General features: G+C 33.9%; 1 pseudogene; it reads left to right on the top strand.

Moving 5' to 3' along the window:
- The window catches only part of LOC145588738 (uncharacterized), a 70,175-nt pseudogene that overhangs the window by 41,080 nt on the left and 3,759 nt on the right, over nt 1-25,336 (top strand).

Below are 25,336 nucleotides of genomic sequence, written 5' to 3' on the forward strand. Positions count from 1 at the left end.
TTGCTTTCTACTTCTCCTTTACATTTCTATTTTTCATTTCATTTTACTTTTCTTCTTTTTCTTTTTCTTTTTCTTTTTCTTTTGTTTTCTTCTTCCTTCATGTTTTCCTTTTCTCTTTTTCTTATTCTTTTATTTTCTTTTTATCCCTTGTTCTCTTTATTTTGTTTTTAGTCCCTTTCTTTTCTTGTAAAAAAAAATATTATAAATAAAAAAATAAAATTAAAAAAAAAAAACCAACAAAACAAAACTTGTTTTTGTGAATATGAATAAAATGTTTTTTTTAGGCATTGCTTTTATTTCTTCATCTTTTTGCTTTTACTTTGGACTTAGTACCACCTGAACTTGCACATTGGCTACTTTTCTTCCTAAATACAATGGTTTGCACGGTTTGAGAGTATCTTTGGTTGACTCTAGGATAAGGTATGCTAAGGTAGCGGTTTAGACCTTTTGCGGCCTTGAAGCCGGATTCTTTTGGTTTGTGGTAAGACGGAGTTGCTTCCTTTGGTGGATTTGAAACCTTTAGTAAGTTTTTGCTACAACTGTGTGAGGATTTCTCTTTTTCAAGCCTTCATCATTTTTGTTTGTGCGGCATGGATCCTCTACTTTTGCATCCCTAATCTTGAATCTTGACTCATAATTCTCAAACACGAGACCGAACCAACTAGGAAGGACAAAGGCCATTTTTCGGGGTGGTAATTTTTCATTTCTAGGATTTTCTTCTTTCTTTTTAGTTCATTGGGTTTACATTTGCCATCTTGCTAACCATTTGAGCCATTCCCCTTCTTTTCAAGCCACATCTTTAGAACTTTGAACCTTTTGTTTCTTTTTGTTCCATTATTGCTTTTTGTGAAGCAAATGGTCATGCTTTTGGGGTTTGTGGTCAATAGAGGTGAAAATTGGTTTTATTTGTATGCAAACTCGTCTTTTGTATATATTCTGAATAATGGCAAATGAATAAAATCGAAAAAGCCATCCAAAGTTAGAAAAGGCAAGGACATAATAAATGCAAAATCGAAAAAGTCGTCCAAAGTTAAAAGAGGCGAGGACAATTGCTTTGATATAATGAAAATTACATAAAAAAGAGAGAAAATGAAAAAATTCAAAAAAAACAGTTTGATGTGATTCTTTTCCCTTTTCTCGCATTGAGGACAATGCTTCCTTTTAGCTTGGGGGAGAAGCGTTTACGCTTTGTGTATATATGTTTGTGGATATAGCTTTGAATAAGCTTGGGGGTATTAGTATGTTTTTGTTTGGTGACTTCTTGGTTTTGGTGTCAAGGTGTGGCTAACCTTTGCTTCATAATTTAAGTGTACCTCCAAATTCTAAATTTTAAGCCTACCCCTAACCTTTTGCCCTTACGTTACAACCTTTGGGAAAGTCCTTTCGACCTAGTGGTTGAGCCATTCACCAAGGGAGGGCATATGAGTTAAAGCCTAAAGAAAAAGGATGCAAGGTCGAGATGTCGAGAACCCTCAAATTCTATTCTTTTCCGATTCCTTCGTGGAACCATAGAGACGCTTACTAAGGGAAGATTTGAAGCCATTAGGGAGAACGCGGTTAGATTGGTTGGGATGAAAGTGGATTGCGCCTCATTAGTTCTCTACGCTTAGCATACCCTATGTTTCAATCAACCCTCGATATCTTAGAACGTGCTTACCATTGTTGTTTTAGAAAGCTTGATATCCTTCGTGCCTTGATCATGTGCAAAAGGCCTTTGTATAAGTATTTCTTTTCTTTCAAGGTTTTAAACTTTTTCTTTTCTTTTCTTTTTACTTTGCCTCCTTTTTAATAAAAAGAGTTATAGGTTAACCTCTTTGGAAACCTTTACGAGAGCATCACTCGTCCTCTAGAGAGATCTAGAGGTTTAAATGGCTTATCTTTAGTTGCTAAAATTGACCGTGATTCCTACGAAAGTGAGTTAGTGTATATTCTCATCTTCTCTAATTTTCTTGTTTCTTGCTTTACTTGAGTAGTGTCATCATATTCCCTTGGGTTTGATTTTGTTTTGCTCGAGGATGAGCAAAATTTTAGCTTAGGGGAATTTGATGAGCGTCGTTTATGGCGCTCAAAAGAATAAGATTTAGGTTCATTTTCTTTATTTTCTTTCATCATTTTCATATAATTCTCTTAGTTTTATTTGATTTTCCATTTTTTATAATTCACTTTAGTTCTCGGTTGGTTTTTACGAGTTTTTCATATTTTTAGTTGATAATTCATAATTTTAGTTTTAGTTTTACTTTGTTATGTTTTCTCTCTTTGTTTTATTTGTGTTTTGTAGGTGAATAATCAAGTCAATTTGCTCATTTTGGGACTGCCTTGTTCGCGGGCATCATCTCGAGTGCACTGATGATGGGGATGCTCGGGAGCGCGGAATTTGATCAAGAAAGCGAAGGAGCCAAGGCCTAGTGCACCGCAGAGGGTGGCGCCCGCGGCATAGGGGTGCGTGCGCGCGCGCGGCACAGGGGTGCGTGCGCGCAGACCCAGCTGTATGCGCGCGCGGCTAGTCTGTGCGTGAGCACGGCCTATGCGGCCCCTTTGCTCGATTTTTCTTATTTATAGCTTTTGTCTTTTTTTTTAGGACAACTTAACTTTGTACTAGAGAGAGAATTTTTCCAGAAATAGTAGAGAGAGAAGCTTAAGATTTAGTTGTTTATACTTGAATTTGATCTTAGATTTCAATTTGATCTTGAAATTCCTTCTTCAATTCAATGAATGTTTGTAAGATTTCTTTCCCTTGATTTACTTTTAATGCAATTCCTTCTAGTTTCTTGGATTTTGATTGAGATTACATTCCTTGCTTTAGAATTTGTTGATTGATTGATTTTCTTTTGATTAAGCTTTAAATGAATATGAATTTGATTGAATTTGTTTTGTTTCTTAACTTCACCATGTTTAGTGAGTAGATTAGTTGCTAGGGAGAAGGGGAAGCATGCTTGATTGATGATTTTTGCTAGTTGATGATGCTAAATTGATTTGAATGGTGCAATTAAATTGGTTGACATAGTTGTGCATGTGATTAATTAGACTAGGAGTGATCAACCTATAAGATTAATCTAGATTGCATTGCAAATTTCAATGACATGAACCCTTGATTTGAGAATTGCTTTAATTGATTGAATTTGATTGTGATTTTCCTAGTTAGCCATTCATAGTGAACCCTAGCTTGGCTTATAGGAGATAGCTCTTGAATTCCTTTGATTGCAACTATTATTTGTCCTTTGCAATGTTTGAATTGATTGAGTGATCCTTCAACTAGCATAATCATTGAGCTTGCATGTGGAACCTATATCCCTAGTGTTTAGTATATTGAATTTCTTGATTTATCTAGTTTTCTCGATACCTTAGTTACCAACCGCATCTTCCCACGATCTTCGAAGTAGCTTGACCTAGGCTATAGCTTGCACCTACTCATTCCCTTGGGTTCGACCCTTGACTTACCATATACTCATATTAGGTTGGTCGAGTGTTTATAAATTTTCTTTGGCTCAAGGAAAGGGTAGAGAACGACCTACATTTTCCTCGTGTCATGTTGACTGATATCAGACATTAATTAGCTGATATGTATCCTTTGTTGGCTAATATTATTAAAATATACAATATATTTTTATTTCCTTCTCACTTTTTCTCTACTTCTCACTCTTCTTTATAAAATCATATCATCCAAACACTTTAAAGATATTAACCAACTATCAAAAAATGGCAAAATCATGATATTAAAGATTCTCATTCATCATTCTCCCCATTTTCCTCTTTTTCTCTCTCCTCCAAACTTCCTGCTTCGTTCCTTCAATGGCTTCTTGACAGGGTAAAGTCGTATTCCCTAATCAAAAGTAAATACTTAAGTCCTCTAACTAAAGTAGATAAGGAAGTAGGGTCGAACTCCACAGGGAAACAAGTCTTTCTACTCCTAATTAATTATTATAATCTAAATTATCTAAGTAACCAATATTTTTGGGAATAAATTCTATACTATGAAGAATAAGGTCGAAAGAAATAAAGTAGGGGAAAAATCAAATATTAAAAGACCTAGGGCATAGGTTCACTAATAAACAATATTCCAGGGCAAATCATAATAAGCAATCATCAAGCATTGATCAATCAGATTATAAAGGACTTTCGCTACGTATTATAATCACAGAGTTAATTTACTAGTATTAAATCTCATCTGTCGAATCTCGACTTAACCATTTATAAATTAGTCCGCTTATTGAAACTAAGCCTAAACATCAATTCTCATCTGTCGAATCTCGAATTAATATTGCTAAACTCATACAATTAAATCTGGTCAAACCTAATTGCATAGCATTAAATCAATCAATAGGAAATTAACCAAGCATTGATAATTAACAATCACAAAATTACTCCTTCATATCATTTATTAGATCCCCATAAACCCTAGAAATAAAACTACTCAAGAATCATCATAACCAAACTAATCAAATAAATAAAGCAAAGCATAATCAAAGAAATAAATAAAATAGCTGAAATTAAAAGAGAAGAAATTGTTACCAAAAGAAATCTAGATTAATGAAAGTAATTAAGAACAAAAGTTGAGAGAGAATTTAAGAGAGAGAGATATCCTAAGTAGAGAGAGAAAATCTAAAGAAGAAGGTAATCCAAAATTACGTACATAATTCGTACTTAAACATTCCTCAAAACAAAAATTAAAACTAATCTAATCAGCTCTGAGAAAAACACGCGCCCGATCGGGACCGCCTTTTTTGCCTTTCCCACTGCTGGTGTGCCGCGCCCGATCGAGCTTACGCTCACCCGGTCGGGCGCACCTCTTCCTTGAGGGTCTTTATGCACGCAGCCGCCCGATCGGGCGTATGCTTGCCCGATCGGGCCCGGTCTTCTTCTTCGAGGCTTGGATTTCAATTGGGCTAAATTCCTCGGCGCAATCTAAGTTTCCTCATCGGGTCTTGATTAATCGATCCAATAGCCCCGGTATCTCATACCGAGCCCTTAATCATCGGCTCTCACCGATCCTGGGCTTCAAGAGTGGCCGTGTCCTTCTAGCTTCCGTAGTTGATCCATAAAAACCCGGGAAAATGCTCCAAAAGTGCAATTTCCTGTAAAATACAACTAAAACTACGCAAACACTAGAAAACACAAATTAGTAATAAAAATGGCTCTAAAGAGCCAAAAACACCACTAATTATGACCATGGGACGGGGGTAAAACACTATATAAATTGGATATATCACTTCTCTTTCCATCTCCTTCTCATCTTCCCTCTCCTCCACCACACCTACCGCACCACCAACCACGGAACACCAGCTGCCGTTCATCGAACCATCAAACCCACCAAAGCAGCCTTAACCACCCTCACCCAGCCACCAGCAGCGAAAACAAGAGCCCCCTCCCTGAAAACAACCACAATACAACTAGCTCCCACCAAGCCACCTCAATTAAGCCACCACCATCAAACCACCACCGCTGATTCTCAATTGTCGCCCAACCCACGACCAACAACGTTCACAAAATCGCAGCACCTCTAGGTGTCGGTGGTCGTCGCGACGATGACCGTAAGAAGGTCGTCCGTCAAAGCCGACATTCAATTTCCCGTCAATCGAATCAATCGTTTCCTCAAAAAAGGCCGACCTTCAATTTAATTTATTTGATTTTTATTTTTATTTTTTTGGGATTTTGAATCTGAAATGGGGGTTGAAATTGTTAGTTTCTGGTGTTGGAGTTAGCAGGGAATGGAGGTTTAAGGTTGAATCTGAAATGGAGGAACAATTCCTCTATGTCGCTACCTTCTGGCCGCATAAACACTTGGGTGCGGGTACCCGCACCCAATAGTTTGTGATTATTTGTGAGATATAAAAATTTCCAAAGTTGCATATAATACAATTCGGAGGTAGTATATAGGAATAGTATACTTGAGTGATAGATGAGTGATAATATACATATTCAATACGTATACATTATATTATGTTCTATACAAGAATAAAAACAAAAAATTTATTTCTTAGGATTATGTATGTAGTATAAAAAATTATTTACTATAATTAAATTATAAAAATATTATTCAACATCTTCTACAAAATTAATTTGCTACTTAATACTACCCTCGCTTTCCCGGGTTCTATGCATTTACAATTCCTAAGGTTAAAGTGAAGGTAGTATATTACGTAGTATATTTTATAAATAAAATAATTTATAAAATTAGTGTATTTAAGTGATAATCTACCTTTAATATATAGTCAATTATATCTTTAATAAACTATAATAGAAACTTAATTAAACTATTCAATATTCATGTGTAAAATATATCAGATTTTATATATTATGAAATTATTTTATAATATGCAATCAATAGAATCTTGACAATGATATACATTCTAACAATAGACAACTCAATAAAAAAAATTAAAAAATAAATTAAAAAAATAAAATATAAAAAAACAGAAAACTAAAACAGGGACACGTGTCAACTTTGGAGCTAGTGTACTCTGTTTTAGTATAGTACTAGATTAAGTCCCATGCCACACACGGTTTTTACAAAATTTTATAACGAACTATAATGTTTATTCAAAATCTACCAAAAAATAATCCTCGTATTTTTAAATGAAATTGAAAAAGTTTGAATCTTAATTTATATCCAGAATTGAGTTTTGAATCAAAAAGTAAAAAATATAAAATAATATTTTATAAAATAAAAGATACGAAAAACATGTGAATATTTTTTTAGGAAGTGAATATTACAATTATATAATTTGGTAAATATTTTTTAAAGGAGTGAATCACAGGTATATAAAAAGTGATTTTTTTTTTTTAAGGGAAGTGAATTAAAAATAAAAATAAAGAAAAACAGTTTTGGAGGGAAAAAAACAACACCAAGAAGTGACACGTGTCATTCTTGGTGTCTGTTTTAGAACTATGTTATTGATTATTGATATAGATAGATATATAGATAGATTGTTGATTATCTATATTTAAATATTAAAAAGCGTTCCTAAAAATGTCAATGTGCCACGTGTATCTCATTCTTGCACCAGCATAATGTCACGTCATCATTCAATATGCCACGTGTACTTTTAGCACATTTTTGTTTCATGTGATGGTTAACCAAAAATGCATCTAATAAGGTTTGAACACAAGACCTCATTAAATGAAGACCAACTTATTACCATCCAAGCTATAAGCTAATGTTGCCCACATAAATATATAAATACATATTAGAAATAAAAGCAAAATTATTCAAAACTATTTATTATTGTTATTGTAATATTATAATTTTCAACAATAAAAAAATTCTTTCTAGCTCTTTAATAATAATAATGATAAAATTACTCAAAGTAACACCCGGAGCAACGTCCGGGCCAAACACTAGTTGATTGATTAAAAATGCTCTACGCTCATAGTTTTCACAAAGAAAGGAAAAAAAAATTACCAAGTGATTAATATACTTGTTTAATAGATTTTCCTAATATTGTTGATAATAGTCTGCGTTGCCTTCCTCTCTTTCCTTTTTCCTCACCACCACTAATCAAAAATGCCAATTTTAAGTTCCTCTAAATTCACCTTCACAACCTTCCACAACGCGTTTCATCTTTTTCTTTCCCTTAACCATTTCAAATTTTTCACCACCTCCATTTTCAATATTTTTTTTTTCCCTTTATTCAATTACTACAAAAATTCTACAATAAAAGGTAATTAAGTTTTTCGTTTATACAAATGCAGCTTTCATTTATTTATTTTATATAAGTTGTAAAATTTGGCATCTCTCTTCACAAACTTTATGTTCAAATTGAAGAATGTTTCTAAAATTTCTATCAAAAAGTAGATAGACAATCTTCTCTTCAAAACTCTTCATTGTTTTGTCTCTCACCGTTATTTGGTGGGTAAATAAGACATTGAAATAAGAATGAGACGTAATTTTGCAAATGATTATATACTTTGAAATCTTTATAACTAAGAATGTAGTTATATATCTTTGTCAAAAAAAAAAAAATGTATTCATAAAAACGTAGTACATATTTACCATGTTAATTTGAATTACCTTCTTACCTTTTCATTTGGGATAAAAATTCTAATAAACTCTCAATGCATTCCTTCTTGCTTTTCAATTTACAAATTAAGGTATATCATACCCATATTCATAAGATTAATTATACCCAGTCAAAACATTATATGTAATTTTTTTTTTTTTTTTTTGTAACATTTTTGTGTAGAATTTTATTTTAAATTAACCATTGTTGTCCATGATTATTCTTTTATTAATTAATATATTAACTAAATATTTAGCCTTTGTGTTGTGCACTCACTTTTGTTGCCTATTTTTGGTGTAGGACTGAATTTTCATCTTTCTTGCTCATTTATCTAATTTAATCAACTTCTAAAAAGTGTATCAAAAAAGTGTATTGCTTTTAAAAGAAAATAAAGGAAGAACGTGATATCATCTCGAAATTGATGAGAAAGAGGTACATAGTATTTTAATGACAAACAATTTAATGGTGTTAATGTGTTATTATTCTTGTGTCCAAATTGTATTGATACAATTTTTTTGGCTTTAATTATATTATAACATTTTTTTTTTTTTTACATCCATTTTAGGTTCTATCAATTTTATAACAACTATCTTCAACATGCGTGGACCCGGAATGACTATACACAGATTTGTTATTAATGTCTATATATAGTGGTTCTAGCTAGTGCTTGTTGGAAGTTCTTGATGTTAAACAAAGAAAGTCACATTAATGATTAATTGTGTGTGGCTGTTGAGATTGCTCTTAATAGCCGGTAATTATGCTCCCTTGAATTACCCTTTTATTAGCTCTTTTAATGGTTAGTTAATGTTGATTAAGTATGGCATTTATGCCTTTAATGGCCGATGGTTTTACCCATTATTGCTTGCTTCCGTTTCACACCTTCCTATGCTTTATAAGCTATGCTCCAACCTCTTAAAACATACATACATATATTCATGTTTTTTTGCTTCCATAAGACATACAAAAATCAGCTATCTTTTACCCTCTCTAAATTTATCCCCTTGGTTTTTGGGCAAGTATTCTGGTTCCAGTCGGGTTTGTGAGTGCACACAAGGCACTGTGCTTATCCTGGAGGGCGACCGCTTGATGTCTACTGCACCGGAGTAGCGCGGAATCGTCTTTTAGGTTAGTGGTTTACCACGACGCGGCAATTGTCAATTGGTCTACATAACATTGAGATAAGTTTTTCCGTTTAATTTGCTTATATACTAACAGTGCTATGGTTGGATCCCGAACATGGTTTGGTGGAATTCTCTATCGTTCAGGTCTTAGGCGTCATGGAAATGAAAAGCTTCTTGAATTCCAATTAACATCCCATCTGGTAAACCTTATTAATTTTCATGTATTGTTCTTTCTTTTATTTTCTTTGTGTTTGCACCCAATTTTTTTTTTTCTTTTCTAATTTAATATTATATCAATTTGACTAAATTATTTTTTTGGTGATCTTGTATCCTTTCAATGAATGCAATTATTTTATGGGATATTGCATTTGGCAAATCAGCCATGATGATGGATTAGCTAAGCAAAATCTATAATACATGTTGATCCTTACAATGGTGCCTATTTTTTGGGGTTGGCTCAATCATTGCATTTTTATATTTTACACATAATAGGTTTTGTACCTAGTCTCATTTTAACATACTACCCACCAAAAAAAAAAAAAAAAAAAAAAAAAAAAAAAAAAAAAGAAGAAGAAAAAAAAAGGTCTCATGTTTAACATGAATTTATGTGTCTTTGTGTATGGCCAACCCAAGTAATTACAAAACTACTCTTGACTCATACTCCCTTTGTCTCATAATATAGTTCATGTTTTCATATTTTGAAGAATCAAAATATTGTCTCTTTTTCTATTTTTGGATAGTATGTAAAGACTATTATACCCTCATTTTTTTAACTTTATTCATTGTATTTCCTAATTTACCCTTGAATTTTGCACATGTCTTGTACTTTTTTTTTTTTACTTTCTCTCTCTAACATCTGTCTACGATTGTACTTTTCACATTTATTAATGTACTTTATCCACTTTTTTTTCTTATTTCTTAAGTACCGTGAAAAAACACAATCAAAATCTATATTATGGGACTGACGGAGTATATTTTTTAGGCCAACCCAAGTTTAGGAAAAAAAATTGGTCTTGGCATGAATTTTGACGTCTAGCACATGCACACAATTAAACTATTAGTAGGTCAACCCAATTGACCAACGCCAATTAAAGTGCTAGAAGTTTAACTTCCAAACTTGGGCAAGTAATTTACTTTTTAAAGAATAATATTACAACATCTAGGACTAGAACTATACACAGTGCCTTCATACAATCATCACAACATGATTTATGAACAACTGTATAGTGTCTCCTTATTACCGTTGCACATTAACAATTTCATATCGATCTTAACTCATTATTAAATACCTCGTCTACTTATACATTCTACATATAATGTAATGACCTTCATTATAACAGTAAAATAGATAGCATAATGCCTTTTATTTAAACAACTTCTAAACGAAAACTATGTTTGTTATAATATGCCTTGCATTAACATTAATATGCTTTTATTGTTGGGCAGTGCCGTCTCGGACTTTTTTGGGGCCCGGTGCGAAATATAAAAGTGGGGCCCTAAACAATGTAAATGTAATTCATAAATAATATATCGCCAATATTATATAAATTTCATATTAAAAAAGTTCACCAAAATTATGATTTACATAAGAATCATTTAAAAAATCTTGTTCTCCGGGCATTTTTAGAAGCAAATTCATCGATCAAATCCTCACAATCTATATTATCCAATAACTCATTCTCAATTGCCACCATAGTTAGTCCATTGAGCCTATCTTGAGACATAGAATTACGCAAATAAGTTTTGATCAACTTCAACTTTGAAAAGCTTCTTTCGGCACTTGCTACGGTCACGGGGATGGTCAATAATATCCTGTAAGCAATTATAGCATTGGGAAAACAATCAACACGTTTTATAAGTTTTAATATATCAAGTGCCCCTAACTTTTCGTTTGGCAAAAATTGTTTAAGCAACTTCAACTCCACATATAAGTCACTCTCATCTATATCACAATTATCACCATTCTTAAGTGCTTCTGCCAAACAACAACAAGAAGATTTTAAGCTCAAATCATCTAATGAATGCAACTTGTCAGAACAAAACAGAAAACCAAACAACGTTTCATATTGTTCGTATTGTTCAAACCTCCTATCAAGAGATACAATAGCTTGATCAATGATGCAATTAAAAAAATTAATTCTAAAAGACTCCTCTGCAGATTGTACAGCATCATCTTCTAAACTCTCATCAAATTGTTTTTTTCTTTTAATTTGACGCTTTTGAGGAAATGTTGGATCAACATCCATATCAATTGCAATTTCCTTAGCAACTTCAAGAGCATTACAAAAACCATTTTCTCTATACTCTTTAAAAAATGCAATCAACTTCTTCACATTTTCAATGGCAACACCAACAAGCATGTCTTTTGATTGCAATTTTTTGCTAAATGAATTTACAGTGCATAACAATTCATACCAAATAACAATAGCAACTATAAACTCAAAATCACCAAGCTCATTATTAGCTAAAGATTTAGCTTCACTTTGAATAGATAAATCATTGTCATTTTCGGAAACTTCAAGCAAAGCTTCTCTAAAATCTGAAATTTGCAATCTTATTGCTTTCACACTCTCAACATGACTCTCCCAACGAGTAGAAGACATTGATTTAGGAGTATACTCTTTCACATTCTTTTGTAAAATCTCCCATCTCTTTGTTGATTTAGCAAATATGGTGTAAATTCGTTGTATTATACCAAAAAAGTCCCTAGCTTTTCTAGAATTAGTGGCCATATCACACAACATCAAATTAAGGCTATGGGCACCACAAGGAGTGTAAAACGCTCTAGGATTGATATCTAAGAGTTTTCTTTGCACTCCTTGTTTTTTCCCTTTCATATTTGATCCATTATCATAACTTTGACCACGCACATCATCTACATTAAGATCAAGAACCTTTAGCTCATTTAATAAAACATCAAAAAGTCCCTGTCCAGTGGTGTCATTCACATTCAGAAATCCTAAAAAGGACTCCTCTATGCTAACACAATTAGAAGAAACATCCACATATCTTAAAATTATAGACATTTGCTCTTGGTGGCTAATGTCAGGAGTACAATCAAGTATAACAGAAAAATATTTAGCCTCTTTTATTTTCATAACAATTTTAGACTTAATAGCATTAGCAAGCAAAAGAATCAGCTCATTTTGAATGTTGTGGCCAAGGTAATGAATATGAATCTCATCATTAGTAATGCGTCTAACATGCTCTTGCATAATAGGATCAAATTCAGCTAGCATTTCAATCAATCCCAAAAAATTCCCATTACTACTTTGATACAATTTCTCATTAGTACCACGAAATGCTAAACTATGTTTGCCAAGAAACTTCACAATTGAAATAATTCTCAACAAGACATTTTTCCAATGCACTTTCTCTTTCTCTAGCTGCTTTTGAGCTATTTTGTCAATACCTTCTACCTTTTCAAGCCTTAGTCGTAGCTCATACCAAGTGGTCATATTTTGGATATGTTCCATGCTAGTTTCATGCTCTCTAATTCTAACACAAAGATGTGTCCAATCGTTAAAACCCTCATTTGCTATTCGACCTCTACCAACCCCTTTCTTAAATAGTTTACAACGAAAACAAAAAACTTTATCAAGTTCTTTTGAATATACAAGCCAATCTCTATCACATTTCTCCCCATTTGGTAAAACTCTACTGTAGAATGAAGTAGAAAAATGTCTCCCTGTTTTATCAAGATGACCTTTCTCAAAAGATAAGTCTCTTTTAGGCCCTTTTACTGCCAAAATATCAACCATGTGACGATCTAAGCCATCCCATGTTCTAGGATCAAATATATCAGGCATATGAAAAACATTTGATGGCATTTGATTGCCGACATCATCACAAACATCATCATCATTTTGAGCATCAATTGAAATACTATTAATAGCACAATCACCATTCTCATCATTATCACAGCAAACATTTTTAACATTCATATCCACATCATCGTTTCTAATTTCATCATCTAAGTGAACATTATCATCATTACTAGTAGCAATATGATCAGATATATCGACATCAGTGGGCAAAGTAGCATTTTCATCAACCACATCATTGACATCAACAACATTTTCATTACTAGTAGTAGAAAAATCTGATTTTTTAGAAAAGAATTTATCAATTGATCCTCTTTGAGATCGAGCTAACTCTTCTTTCTGTTTCTTCTTTTTACGCTTTTCACAACCCGATTCATATTTTCTTTTATGCTTCATAATTATAAAAAAAACAATCAATAATACAGAATAACAAAATATAAATAATTAAAATTCAATCAAACAAAATTAAAAAACAATTATAAAACATACAAAGTATGAATTCAATTATAGAAAAGATGAGTAGGAGCAATAAAACCTGATTTATTTTGCTCCAATTCGACCAATTGAACCCTAGATTGCGGAAATATGCTCTTGATAATGTTGATATTATTGAAAATTGGTGTTTAATTTCAATTGCAAGCTTGAATTGCAAATAATTTTTTCTGGACATTGTATATATACCACTGCTAAAGGCCATGAATATGGTTTAATTGGGAAAAAAATTATGAACGTTGAGTGAAGAATTCTAAGAGTTGCAATTTTAAGAAATAAATGAAGGGAGAGGATTAATAGGAAAAAATAAGTAAGAGTTTCTTCTTGGAGAATGAAGATAATCTTGCTTTCCTTAGAAGAGAAGATGGATGGGTTCAATTTTTAGTCTATTGACCGACAAACAGCTTTATGCTTTCTTTAATTTTTTTTTTTTTTAAAAATAGATTTTTTTAAAAGTTGGGGGCCCCACAAAAGGGGGGCCCTGAGCTGTCACTCAACCAGCTCATGCTAATAGCCGGCACCGTTGTTGGGATTAATATGCTTTTATTGTTGGGATTAGGAGCGCAAGCGGAAGCACAAAATGATATAGAGAAATAAATAGATAAAAGATGGACAAGCTAAGAAGAATAATAAGATACACACATATTTAACGTGGGAAAAACCCTCAAATGAGATAAGCAACCCGGCCACCAACAACGAGTACTAATTATCTAATATATGAAAAAGGGTATGAGAGTACAATTCCAAAGGGCACAAAAGTATGGTATGACTCTCTAGATTATATTAGATCTAATTCTCAAAGAAAGCTAAGAAACTCACTAATGAACTAGTAGTTGTGTGTCTTGTGTCATGTCCACAAAATAAGAGGAATATGATGGATGTTTATACTACAAATTTACAACCTCAGAGAGCTAGTATTATAACCTAGGAGGCCAAGGGTTTTCATGTCTTGGAGACTAAGAGTTTTCATGCCTTGAGACCAAGGATATGTAAGTGGCAATAATAACTTGTTTGTGACTTAATTTGTGACATGTACTCAACATTCTCCACCTTGGCACAAATTCCATAATAGTGTGTACCGTTGTATGAACCCTGAAGGGTATTAGGCTGTCACATGCTAAACCCGAATGATCTATCTTCAAGCTTAGAAATAGAAAGTGACATGTTTGAACTAGCTTGACGTGGAAGCCAACACCAAATTGAAGCTTGGTATGATAGATGAAGCCAAAATTGAAGAACTAACCTTGAAGTACATAAAGATTTTCACTTTTAACGGCCTTCATAATTTTATGAGCACCTTTGGAGACTTTGAGAACTCCACCTTGAGCTAAAAACGTGCACCCCTTAATTAGAATCAAGAGTACCCATTGAGATTAGATTCTGCTTCATGGCAGGAACATATCAATCATTAGGTAATGTTCTACTATTCCCATCAATAATCTTGATTCGAAGAGAGCCTACTCCATGAATTTTGCAATGAGAACCGTTGCCCATAATAATGGAACCATTCTTTATTGATTGATAATCAACAAATAGATCCTACTGAAAACAAACATGGTAAGCACAACCAGAATGAAGAACCCAATTAGAATTTCTACTTCTTGGATGAGAAGTAGCCAAAAGAACAACTTTAGAATCTGAATCAACGACATTAATAAACTTCAAATGTTTTCTACTTCTTTTTATTTTCTTCTCTTTCGAGCTTTCTCTGAAGTTTATAACAATCGGAAACATCATGCCCATGCATCTTGCAATATTTGTAGGATATGTGGGAATTATGTCCTGTCGAGCTGGACTGCTTTTTAGTACTTGAATTACTACCCACAACATACAAACCTTCAGAATATTTGTCGAAGACCGTATTTCTCTTTGGAAAAAAGATTATATTTAACATCCTTATATGACAAAGTTTCTTTAATGCCATAAAGCATGATTTCCTTGAAGTGTTTAAAAAGATTTGGGTACTGAGAAAACCAATAAAATTGCTTTATATCTTCATCATGAATTTTAACATCTAAATTTTCAAGATTAATTTAAATAGAGGTAAACTCATCAAGATGAGTTTGGATGGGAGTACCTTCCGTCATGAGAATTGTGTACAATCGCTCTTTGAGGCGCAATTTGTTGGCAAGACTCTTGATCATGTATAATGACTCCAGTTTCAACCATAGGCTTGTAGCCGAAGTTTCGTGAATGATTTCACGAAGCACTTCCTTGGATTGACAGAGTTGAGGAATTGATAAGGCTTTCTCATCTAGCTAACTCCTCCCATTGCTCATAAGTCATAGTAGAATTTAAAACCACTATGGGTAAGAATAGCCTTCATTTGGACTTTCCAAATGATGAAACTAATTTTGCCATCAAACTTCTCTATATCAAATTTTGTCAGCATTAAAGACATCTTAGAAAGATTTTAAACATAAAACGCTCAAAAAACCTTTGACTCTGATACCACAGTTGGGATTAGAAGCACAAGTAGAAGCACAAAATGATGTAGAGAAATAAATAGAAAAAAGATGGACAAGAAAAATAATAAGAGACACACAAATTTAACGTGGGAAAAACTCTCAAATGAGGTAAACAACCCACCAACAACAAGTACTAATTATCCAATATCTGAAAAAGGGTATGAGAATACGACCCCGAAGGGTACAAGAGTACGGTATGACTCTCTAGATTATATTGGATCTAATTCTCAAACATAGTTGATTAAGAAACTCACTTATGAGCTAGTAGTTGTATGTCTTGTGTCATGTCCACAAAACAAGAGAAATATGATGGATATTTATACTACAAATGTAAGCCTTGACCTTGGACAACAAGTATTATAACCTTGAAGGCCAAGGGTTTTCATGCCTTGGAGGCCAAGGTTATTGTAAGTAGCAATAATAACTTGTTTATGACTTAATTTGTGATATGTACTCAACTTTTAATTCTATTTGGACCTATTTCGTAGGGCTTATTCTTCTTTTGAATTATTGGGAATATCTAGTTTGGGAAGAATTTTGTACTATATCATTCTTAATAGATGCTTCTTTTTTGTTCTTTGACATCTTTCCAGGAGCAAAGGCTACAAAGGTTGCGAGACAGACGTCAAGTTCCTTTTGATGAAACTCGCCCTGATCATCAAGTAAGCTTTATTGCACTTTATTTTGTTCTTGTTAAATCTATGTTCCAATTAGTTGTTACATTAATAATTTCATATGAAACCTTTATTTGTTATGTACTTCTCTATCCACTTTGAATCCATTACTAGTGCCCCAAATCGAAAAAGAAAATGAACATAAGAAAGAGAGCAATCGATGAAAGAATATAATATTATAGGTGTTACAATTAGCTATTGAAACATGCAAAGGATCATAGCTAAACATTAGGTAGTGGTCATCATATAATTCTTGTTGTTCTTTTCACCTTATTAGTAATCTCTAACATTTTAACTGAAATTAATTAACTTGAAATTTCATTTATTACTTAAAGGCTTGTTGTGCTTTAGCCACTACCTTCAATTACTTTTAACAATAAAAATTTTTAAGAAAAAATTGTCAAAAATAATACTACCTCCGGTTCGCATTACTCGCAACAAAGGAGTATTATTTATGGGACATTAAATATTCTTATGTTTCGAGTAATGCGAACTGGAGGTAGTACAAACTTTGAGTGATCTGCTAAAAACAAATCAACCTTTTAATTATTTCTGAATAATACAACCTTTTGAGGGTACCCGCTGAAAACACGTTATTATCGGTTAGTAACCTAATTAACAGGTTAGATGGAACACGTGTCATAATCTTATTGGTTTAACAATTTTATTTATTTAATGTTTTCAATTTTTGAAAGATTATTATATTTATTTATTTAATTATTATTTTTTTAAATAAACCCATCCTCCACACATCGCCCCCACCAGCCACGCTGCCACCAAACTGGCGCTTTGCCAGCACCCTCCCGGCCTCCGGTACCGGTCGCGCCCATACCCCCTTCCCCAAACTCCAGCACCGGCGCTTACCCGCTCCCCTTGTGTGTTTCCCTCTTCCCCCCAAACCAGCACCCCCTTCATTCCCCTTTCCTACCCCGACAAAAACCCCTAAAATCCATCCCCCACTATCAAAAACCCTAACTGAAACCGTTGCCAACAATTGGGAAGGTTCAGTTATGTTTTTTTGAGGGTGGGGGATGGTTTTAGAGAGTTTCGTGGGTTAGGGAGAGGGGTTTCAGGTAGGAGATTGGTGGTAAAGGGGAAGAAGGAAAGGTAAGAGGTGGTCGGCACCGGCGCCAGATGAGGGAGGTTTTGGGCACGGCAGGCACCGGAGAGGGAGGATTTGGGCGCGGCTGACGCCGGTGAGCAGGGAGTGGGGCTGCTGGTAGATTGCCGGGGATGGGGATGGGGAAGGGGCAAGGGGATGGAAGCGGTGGTTGGTGGGGGATGCCTTTTTTCAAAAAAAAAAAAAAAAAAAAAAAAAAAAAAAAAAAAAAAAAAAAACTTATTTTAATTGTTAATATCATAATTAAAGTTTTAATTTAAAGTTAATCAAACAATTAGACAAATTTATTAAAAACATATAAAAGGTTAACCTATCATGAAGGTTCCAGGTAACTATCTTCTTTAAAGCGGAAACCCTATAAAGGTTGTATTATTTAGAAATAATCAAAAGGTTGACTTGTTTTTAGCGGACCGCTTAAAGGTTGTTTTATCTTTGACAATTTTCCATTTTTTAAATCTTATAACTTCATCAAGTGTTGTTATCTTGGACATTTAAAATTTATCTATAATGATGCATTGGTATGAACAATGTATAAAAAATGTAAAAATACACTATAATAATCCCAACTATTGACGATTTAGTTCTAATAATTCCAACTAAGGTTTATTTTTTAATAATCCTAATTATGCCCTGAGTTTGCTTCCAATAGACCCAGTTATACACTTTAACTATGCACTTTAATGGAGCAACCAAAGAAGCAAAAGCGACCACAATGGTGCAACTTTTTTTTTTATTATTAGTTTTTAATTTTTGTTATTTATTTTTTAAATATTAGGTCAATCATGTGCTGACATGTGGCTTTTAAAAACCAAAAAAAAAAAAAAGTTTATCATTTCAGCAGGTAATCGGTTTGTGGGTCTATTGGAGGCAAAGTCAAGTCATAGTTAGGATTATTAAAATATAAACCTTAGATTGGATTATTAGAAGTGAATCGACAATAGTTGGAATTAATAAAGTGTATTTTTCCTAAAAAAAAAATCTCAAGACGCATGTTGCATGCACCTAAAGCGATAAAGGTCCTAATATACCTAGGCCAATGTGCTTCAATCGATGTGTCTTTAGGTGCATATATTTTAAAATTAAAAACCCCTAAAGTGCCTGGTGCACCTCATGTGTGTTAGATAAATATCTTTAAATGCATCTTACTTATCAAAAGAACCAAAAAAAAAAAAAAAAAAAAAAAAAAACCCTAATTTCATAGCACTTGAATGTCGTTTTTATACACTGGATACGAATCATCAATAATTGTAGAAATTGTCTAAATTTTTGATAAATTATTTAGACGTGCCATTGTCAGCCTATTTTTGTTCTATATAATACAAATTGTAATCTTCCAACCATTATGGTATTTTTTGCAATACCACACTAGCAAATCGACAATAATTTGTATAAATGAACAGGAATCGCTAAAAGCATTGTGGTATGCTGCCTTTCTAAATGATCGTCTTACTGGTTTGGTTTCAGAACAATGGAAAGATATGGGTTGGCAAGGCTCAAATCCATCAACAGATTTTAGGTACATTTAAGTTGTAGGGTTTCTAATCCATAAATCACTATGCATAAAACATGACGTTAAGTTCTAAGTTAAAATTTTGATTAAATTATTTTTAAGTTTAACTTAATTAGCATTGAAGATGTTTCCATTGCGTTTCATATGGATTTATGAGGATTCAGTGGGAACCAAACCTTGTTTCAACACTAGCAATCTAACAAGTAGATAATATTCAGATTCATTTGGTGTCACTTCACTATTAATAAAGTAATCTCATATTTTTGTCATTATAAATTTTTTGATGTTCATAAACCTAATCCCTAGCCTTGATTATATGTGTCTTTGATGTTAAATATTTAGATAATGATGAAATTTACTTATCTATTGTAGATTAGTATAGATCTTTTATGAGAATGTTGTACTAAGTAGAACTTAATTAGGATATCATCATGTCTGCTTCATACATGCTTTGATGTATGTCATATACTACCTTCGGTTCTTGTTACTTGCAACTTTGGGAGGTATTACGAACTCCTAGACAAAACTTTTAAAGGTTGTTAATGAATTGTATGGGTATATAGTTAGGAGAGATAAATTGGAGGGAATTGTTATGGTCCCCTATTCACTTTAAGGAAGTACATGTGCTTTTTGTTTTTAAGTGGGAAGTTCCCACTCTTTTTTTTGTTTTTTTTTTTTTTTTTGACTTTTGAAACAAGTGGGAAATTTTTCACCCACTTAGTTTCCCTCCCTTTTTTCACCAAATTTTAAATCCGAAACCAAATTCCCCCAACAAAGTATTGTTCATTTCATTCAAACAAAAGGTCCTCTATAAAAGCAGGACAACCCATACTCAGCCCCCATTTCAGAATTCAGTTTAAATAGGGATTGGGGAGGGGGAGGGAAACCACAATTTAAGTATAGTTACACCACAAGTTAATAAATTCAAAAACAAACAGCTCTATAAATTACATCATTCTAAATTAACAATTAGCATAATTCTAATTCCTAAGAGCTGTGTTAGTAGATGCAGCATCTTTAATTACAGAAATTAGGCTCCGTTGAAGACCGTCCAAAAAAAACCAGCCACCACTTCATCACCAAAAGCCAACCTAAAAAAAAAAAAAAAAAAAAAAAGCCAAGGGACTCTTGGTAGAATTCATAAATGAACTTTTGGATGACCTTTATGATGTAAAGCAAGCAATGGATGAAGAATTCATCCACGAAGAAGTTCAATGGTGGTATGAATCAGATGAGGAACAGCAGCAAGTAAACCATGAAAATGATGCAGATGATGATGCACATAATGAGCAACCACAACATAATGGGAGATCAAGCAGAGAAATAAATGTTGAAGAGAAAAGAGCAACAGTTAATAAGATTTTGCTGCACATGGAGGGCGACTCACTGCCAAGAGGATTCTTAGCCAACTTGGCAAGAAAATATTCAGTGCACAAATCTACAACATTGTGGTTTCAGGTAATTAAACAATCCTTAGCTGATGATACTGTAGTAGATGTAAGAGCCAAAAAACTAGGCAAGACAAGACCAAAACTTAGGGAATACACTGATGTGTTTCTTACATCTGTTCCTTTGTACAAGAGAACTATAGAGAGGGGATATGCTGCTGCACTCCACTTTTCTAAATCCACCTTACATAGGCTAAGGAAAAAAGGCAAACTTAGAACACACACAAGCACAAATCACCCTGCTTTAACTGACAACCACAAAGTGTCAAGAGTTAAGTGGGTTCTTAGTCACATCAATCCAATACCAAAACAAGAGGACCCAACATTGACTGATATGCAACAATGGATACACATAGATGAGAAATGGTTTTACATAAATCTAGAAACAAGAACATTCTACCTTCTCCCTAAAGAAGAAGATCCCTATAGAGCACAACAGTCAAGGAGGTTCAAGATCAAAGCAATGTTTATGGGAATGATAGGGAAGCCCTTGTATGATGAAAACAAGAACATGTTGCATGATGGAAAATATGGTCTTTTTCCTTTTGTTAATTATGAAATGGCCAAAAAGAAAAGCAAAAATAGAGATAAAGGGACTCTTGAGATAAAAGTGTAGGAGTTTATAGGTAATACGCAGCAGAAAATTATGAATCATATTCATAAAAGTACCTAATCCCAAGAACGCATGCATAACACACAAGACACATAATCATACCTTTGAAGCGTGAATTCCACGTAGCAATTGATTGACAAATCAGGGAGAGAATAGAGCCCCAAGCATTGTTCCTCTACTTAGTTCACGAGCTTCGAACGAGCCGTCCACCAATACTAGATTGGTCGAGTGATTGAGGAAAACCGCAATCACCACCTTTAATGGACTAAGCCGACCACCACGATCCACCACCACCACAAACCACCACATTGGCGCCTAGGAGGAGAAAGAGAGCCGTGAGAGAGAGGAGAGTTTGAGAGGGGTTGGTCTTGTGTTTGCTAATTAGGGTTTGATCTCACTGATCAGATAATTGCATACCTTTGCAAACCCTAGGCACCTAGTCTATTTATAATCACATTATAATTAGAATAGGGTTAGGAAGCCCAAAACCCTTCAATCTTACTCCATATGGCCGGCCATACTAGAGGATGAGGCCCATCATGGGCCTTGTCCTCTCGTGCCCGATCTAGACCCTTTGTGTGACCTTATAGGATCCGTCCAATTGGGCTTTAGGCTATTTTACTAGCCCAAAGATCGTTAGTACCTCTAGCTATGATAAAACGACGACCCAAATGTCCGAACTTAATTATCTCCATAATTTGATCCATTTATATATCTAGTAATTGAACACGATGAAGACATAAATCCTTCAAAAAGCTATCCAAAGTGTGACAAAAAAAAGCAATCAGAGACATGTTACTCATACATGTAATCCCAACAATTCATGAGAAGTGGCCTCAACAATTACCAAAAGACATCATTATTCAATGGGATAATGCTATGCCACATCAGGTTCCAAAGGATGTAGAATTTCAAGCTTCATGTCAAGCAAATGGTTTCAACATTCAATTCATATTTCAACCAGCATAATCACCAGACACTCACCAGACACTAATGTGTTAGACTTAGGATTGTTTAGTGTGATTCAGTTACTTCAATACCAATCATTTCCAAAGAACCTAGATGATCTTATAAAGGAATTTGACAAAGCTTTTGAAGAGTTTGATCCCCTTTTGAACAAGTACACATGGATCACACTACAATCATGCATGATTAAATTCTAGAGAAGCAAGGTGGAAACAACTTCACTCCCCCACACATGAAGAAGACAAGCCTGGAGAAGAAAGGAATTCTACCAGAGCTGTTAGAAGTGGACAGAGGACTCATAGCACAAGTTGTTCACTATTTGGACACAATTTCTGTTCCAATTACAGGTGAAGGGGAAGGCAATATGGAAGTGGATGCAGACTGATGCAAATCAGCAGCTTCAACAAGTTTTTTGGGAAACATAGACTACCACACATAACCATTTAATATTCTACTAACTTTTTGAATGTGATTATGTCTGGTTATGTGTAATTTTGGTAAATATTAAGCATATATTGTTAGGCAGTCATGTACTAAATCCAGCTTAGTTGGTTTAAGTAGTCAAATACATTTGAAAACAATGGACTACTAAATACTTTTGAACACTATTTCCATCAGATTAAGTTTTTTTTCAGTCAAAGCTTTTGAGTGTTGGTACCTTAACGGAAACTTCTAACAGAGGTTTATGGAGCATCTAGACCACCCAAGTAGCTATTAGATGAGTCCCATCATCATATGGAAATCAAAGAAGGTGATGCATTTATGGAAAAAGGGACTCAATGCATCTCAGACATAACATACATATTCACAAGGTGATACATTTATGAAAAAAGGGACTCAATTCACAAGGTATTCCATTTCCACAAAAACAACAACAGCCCATGAGGCTCAAACATAGACACATATAACAATCGAACAAGGCACGTTCTGTATTTTACCAACAACACACAACTCACATTCCAACAAACCAGAAATTAACCATGAATCAACAAACATCAACCACCAGTAAAATACCACCACAAATTCTGTAAGTGTAGGGACTCAATATACACAGCAACCAACTCACATTTCAACAACTAAAACACAAAACACGCAATACGAAGATATTCATAAAAAATTAGGGTTTTAGAATTTACGCTGCGCATTCAATTAGAAGGAGGGTTGAACTGAGGGTAGTAGATCTGCAGATAAGCCTCAATCACCTCACGACGCGACATTCCTTCTAGGAGGCCTGATCTGATGCGTTTAACGCCAGAGGAAGGACCTTCGCCGCTATTGGGGGACTCGGAAGGTTGAGCTACTTCACCAACCTCCAGATCTACTGGGTTAGAGTCCCCAATTTCAGATCCACCACCAGAAACTACAACGACAGCATCAGGAGCTCCACCACGAGTCACAGGGTTGGCCACCTCAGTAGAAACCACCACAGCCTGTTCTTTTGGTGGTTCATCATCAACCTTAGCCTCATGGACCACTTCCTTAGACTTCTCTTCCTCATCGCTGATGTATTCAGCAAGCTTAGTACAACGAATTCTCCTCCGAGCAATGAGAGAAGCCCGATGAATAGGTTTCATGTTTCCCGTTCCTCGCTGTGGCTTACAGGAAGCGATCTCAGATCCCCTCTTAGATATGCTAGAACCAAGTGATTCATAACAAAAAAAAAAGATATGCATCTTTGTCATTTGGGGTTGTCATGGTGGTACTCTTACCAGAGAAAATAGAGTAATAAAGAAGGGAGAAAGGTGAGAACCAAGAAATTGAACAGAGAGAGAAAGAGAGAGAGGGGGAATTCAGCAGAGAGGGAGGAGTGAGAAATGATGAACTAGGGTTTGGGGGGAGGGATTTATTCTGGAGAAATCTACAGAATAAATGAACTCAACCATATTGATATGATGAATTGAATGAAAGCATTCAATTCTGTTGGTTGGAGTGATGGGGAATTTAAAGAGATGGGGTGATTTTGGTGGGAATGGTTATTTTAATTAATCAATAGGTTAGTTTAATTAGATAAGGTTAGTAGTTTAAGTAAGTTGATTTAAAAACAAAGTAAGGGTAAAATAGTAATTTTAACCCTAAAAACTTACTAATAAAGGAAAGAAAAAAAAAAGGTTGCAAGTAATGTGAACCATCCAAAAATGGCAAAAGTTGCAAGTAATAAGAACCGGAGGTAGTAATAATTTTTTAACACTAAGCTAATGTTGGCTATATTTTTTAATAGGAATAATATATTAAATTATCAAAAGAAATTTATGAGCTGTAATATAGTTATCATGTGCTAAAGTTTACTCAAACCTTTATGTTTTTTATTTCAACATTTTAACCAATCCTATAAAACTTTCTTGAATTTTATCTTAGATTCTCTTTTAAAACTCCACTAATTTTTCTTAAATGTCTTGTCGTTTGCTCATTATATTTACTTTATTCAAACTCTTTTTAATGATAATTTTGTTATGTCCTTTTCTTTATATCGTACGTTCTTTTCTTTAATATCCTACGATTTCTTATGTCATTCATATTAGCCAGTCCCAAATAATTTTGGGACTAAGGATTTGTTGTTTTTGTTGTTGTATCGAAAGAAATTTGTGAAATTCATTGATCTTGTTATGATCATCATTTTCCTACGTTATGCATCAAACATTAAACTCTAAGTGGTAATGATTATCAAAACAGGGGTTGTGGATTCATATCACTGGAGAATTTGCTCTTTTTTGCCCGAACATATCCGGTAAATTCTCTCTCTACTCCACTAGTACTATATAAAGTTACTATAGTATGATTAATCGGTTCATATGATTTCATCACTAATTTCTAGATTGTTTCCTGTTATTCATTGGTTTCCTTTCTAGGCAACTTGAGTATGATTATTGCAAACTTCATGCACTTACAAATGCAGGTCTCTTTTCACAAGCTATTGCACAAGCAATGTGAGAATATCCCTTTGCTGTGGCTGGGATTAATGTGACTTATACGCTTATTCAGATGTTGGATCTTTTCTCAGGTTTGCCTGTGAGCTTTGATACCTAATGTTTTATGCTAGCTTTCTATTTCCTTCGTTTCTTTTTAGTTGCATCACTTTCTTAAAACGAAAATTTCAAATTAGTTG

The sequence above is a fragment of the Chenopodium album genome, chromosome 17 (genome assembly GCF_948465745.1).
Source record: "Chenopodium album chromosome 17, dcCheAlbu1.1, whole genome shotgun sequence".
NCBI lineage: Eukaryota > Viridiplantae > Streptophyta > Magnoliopsida > Caryophyllales > Amaranthaceae > Chenopodium > Chenopodium album.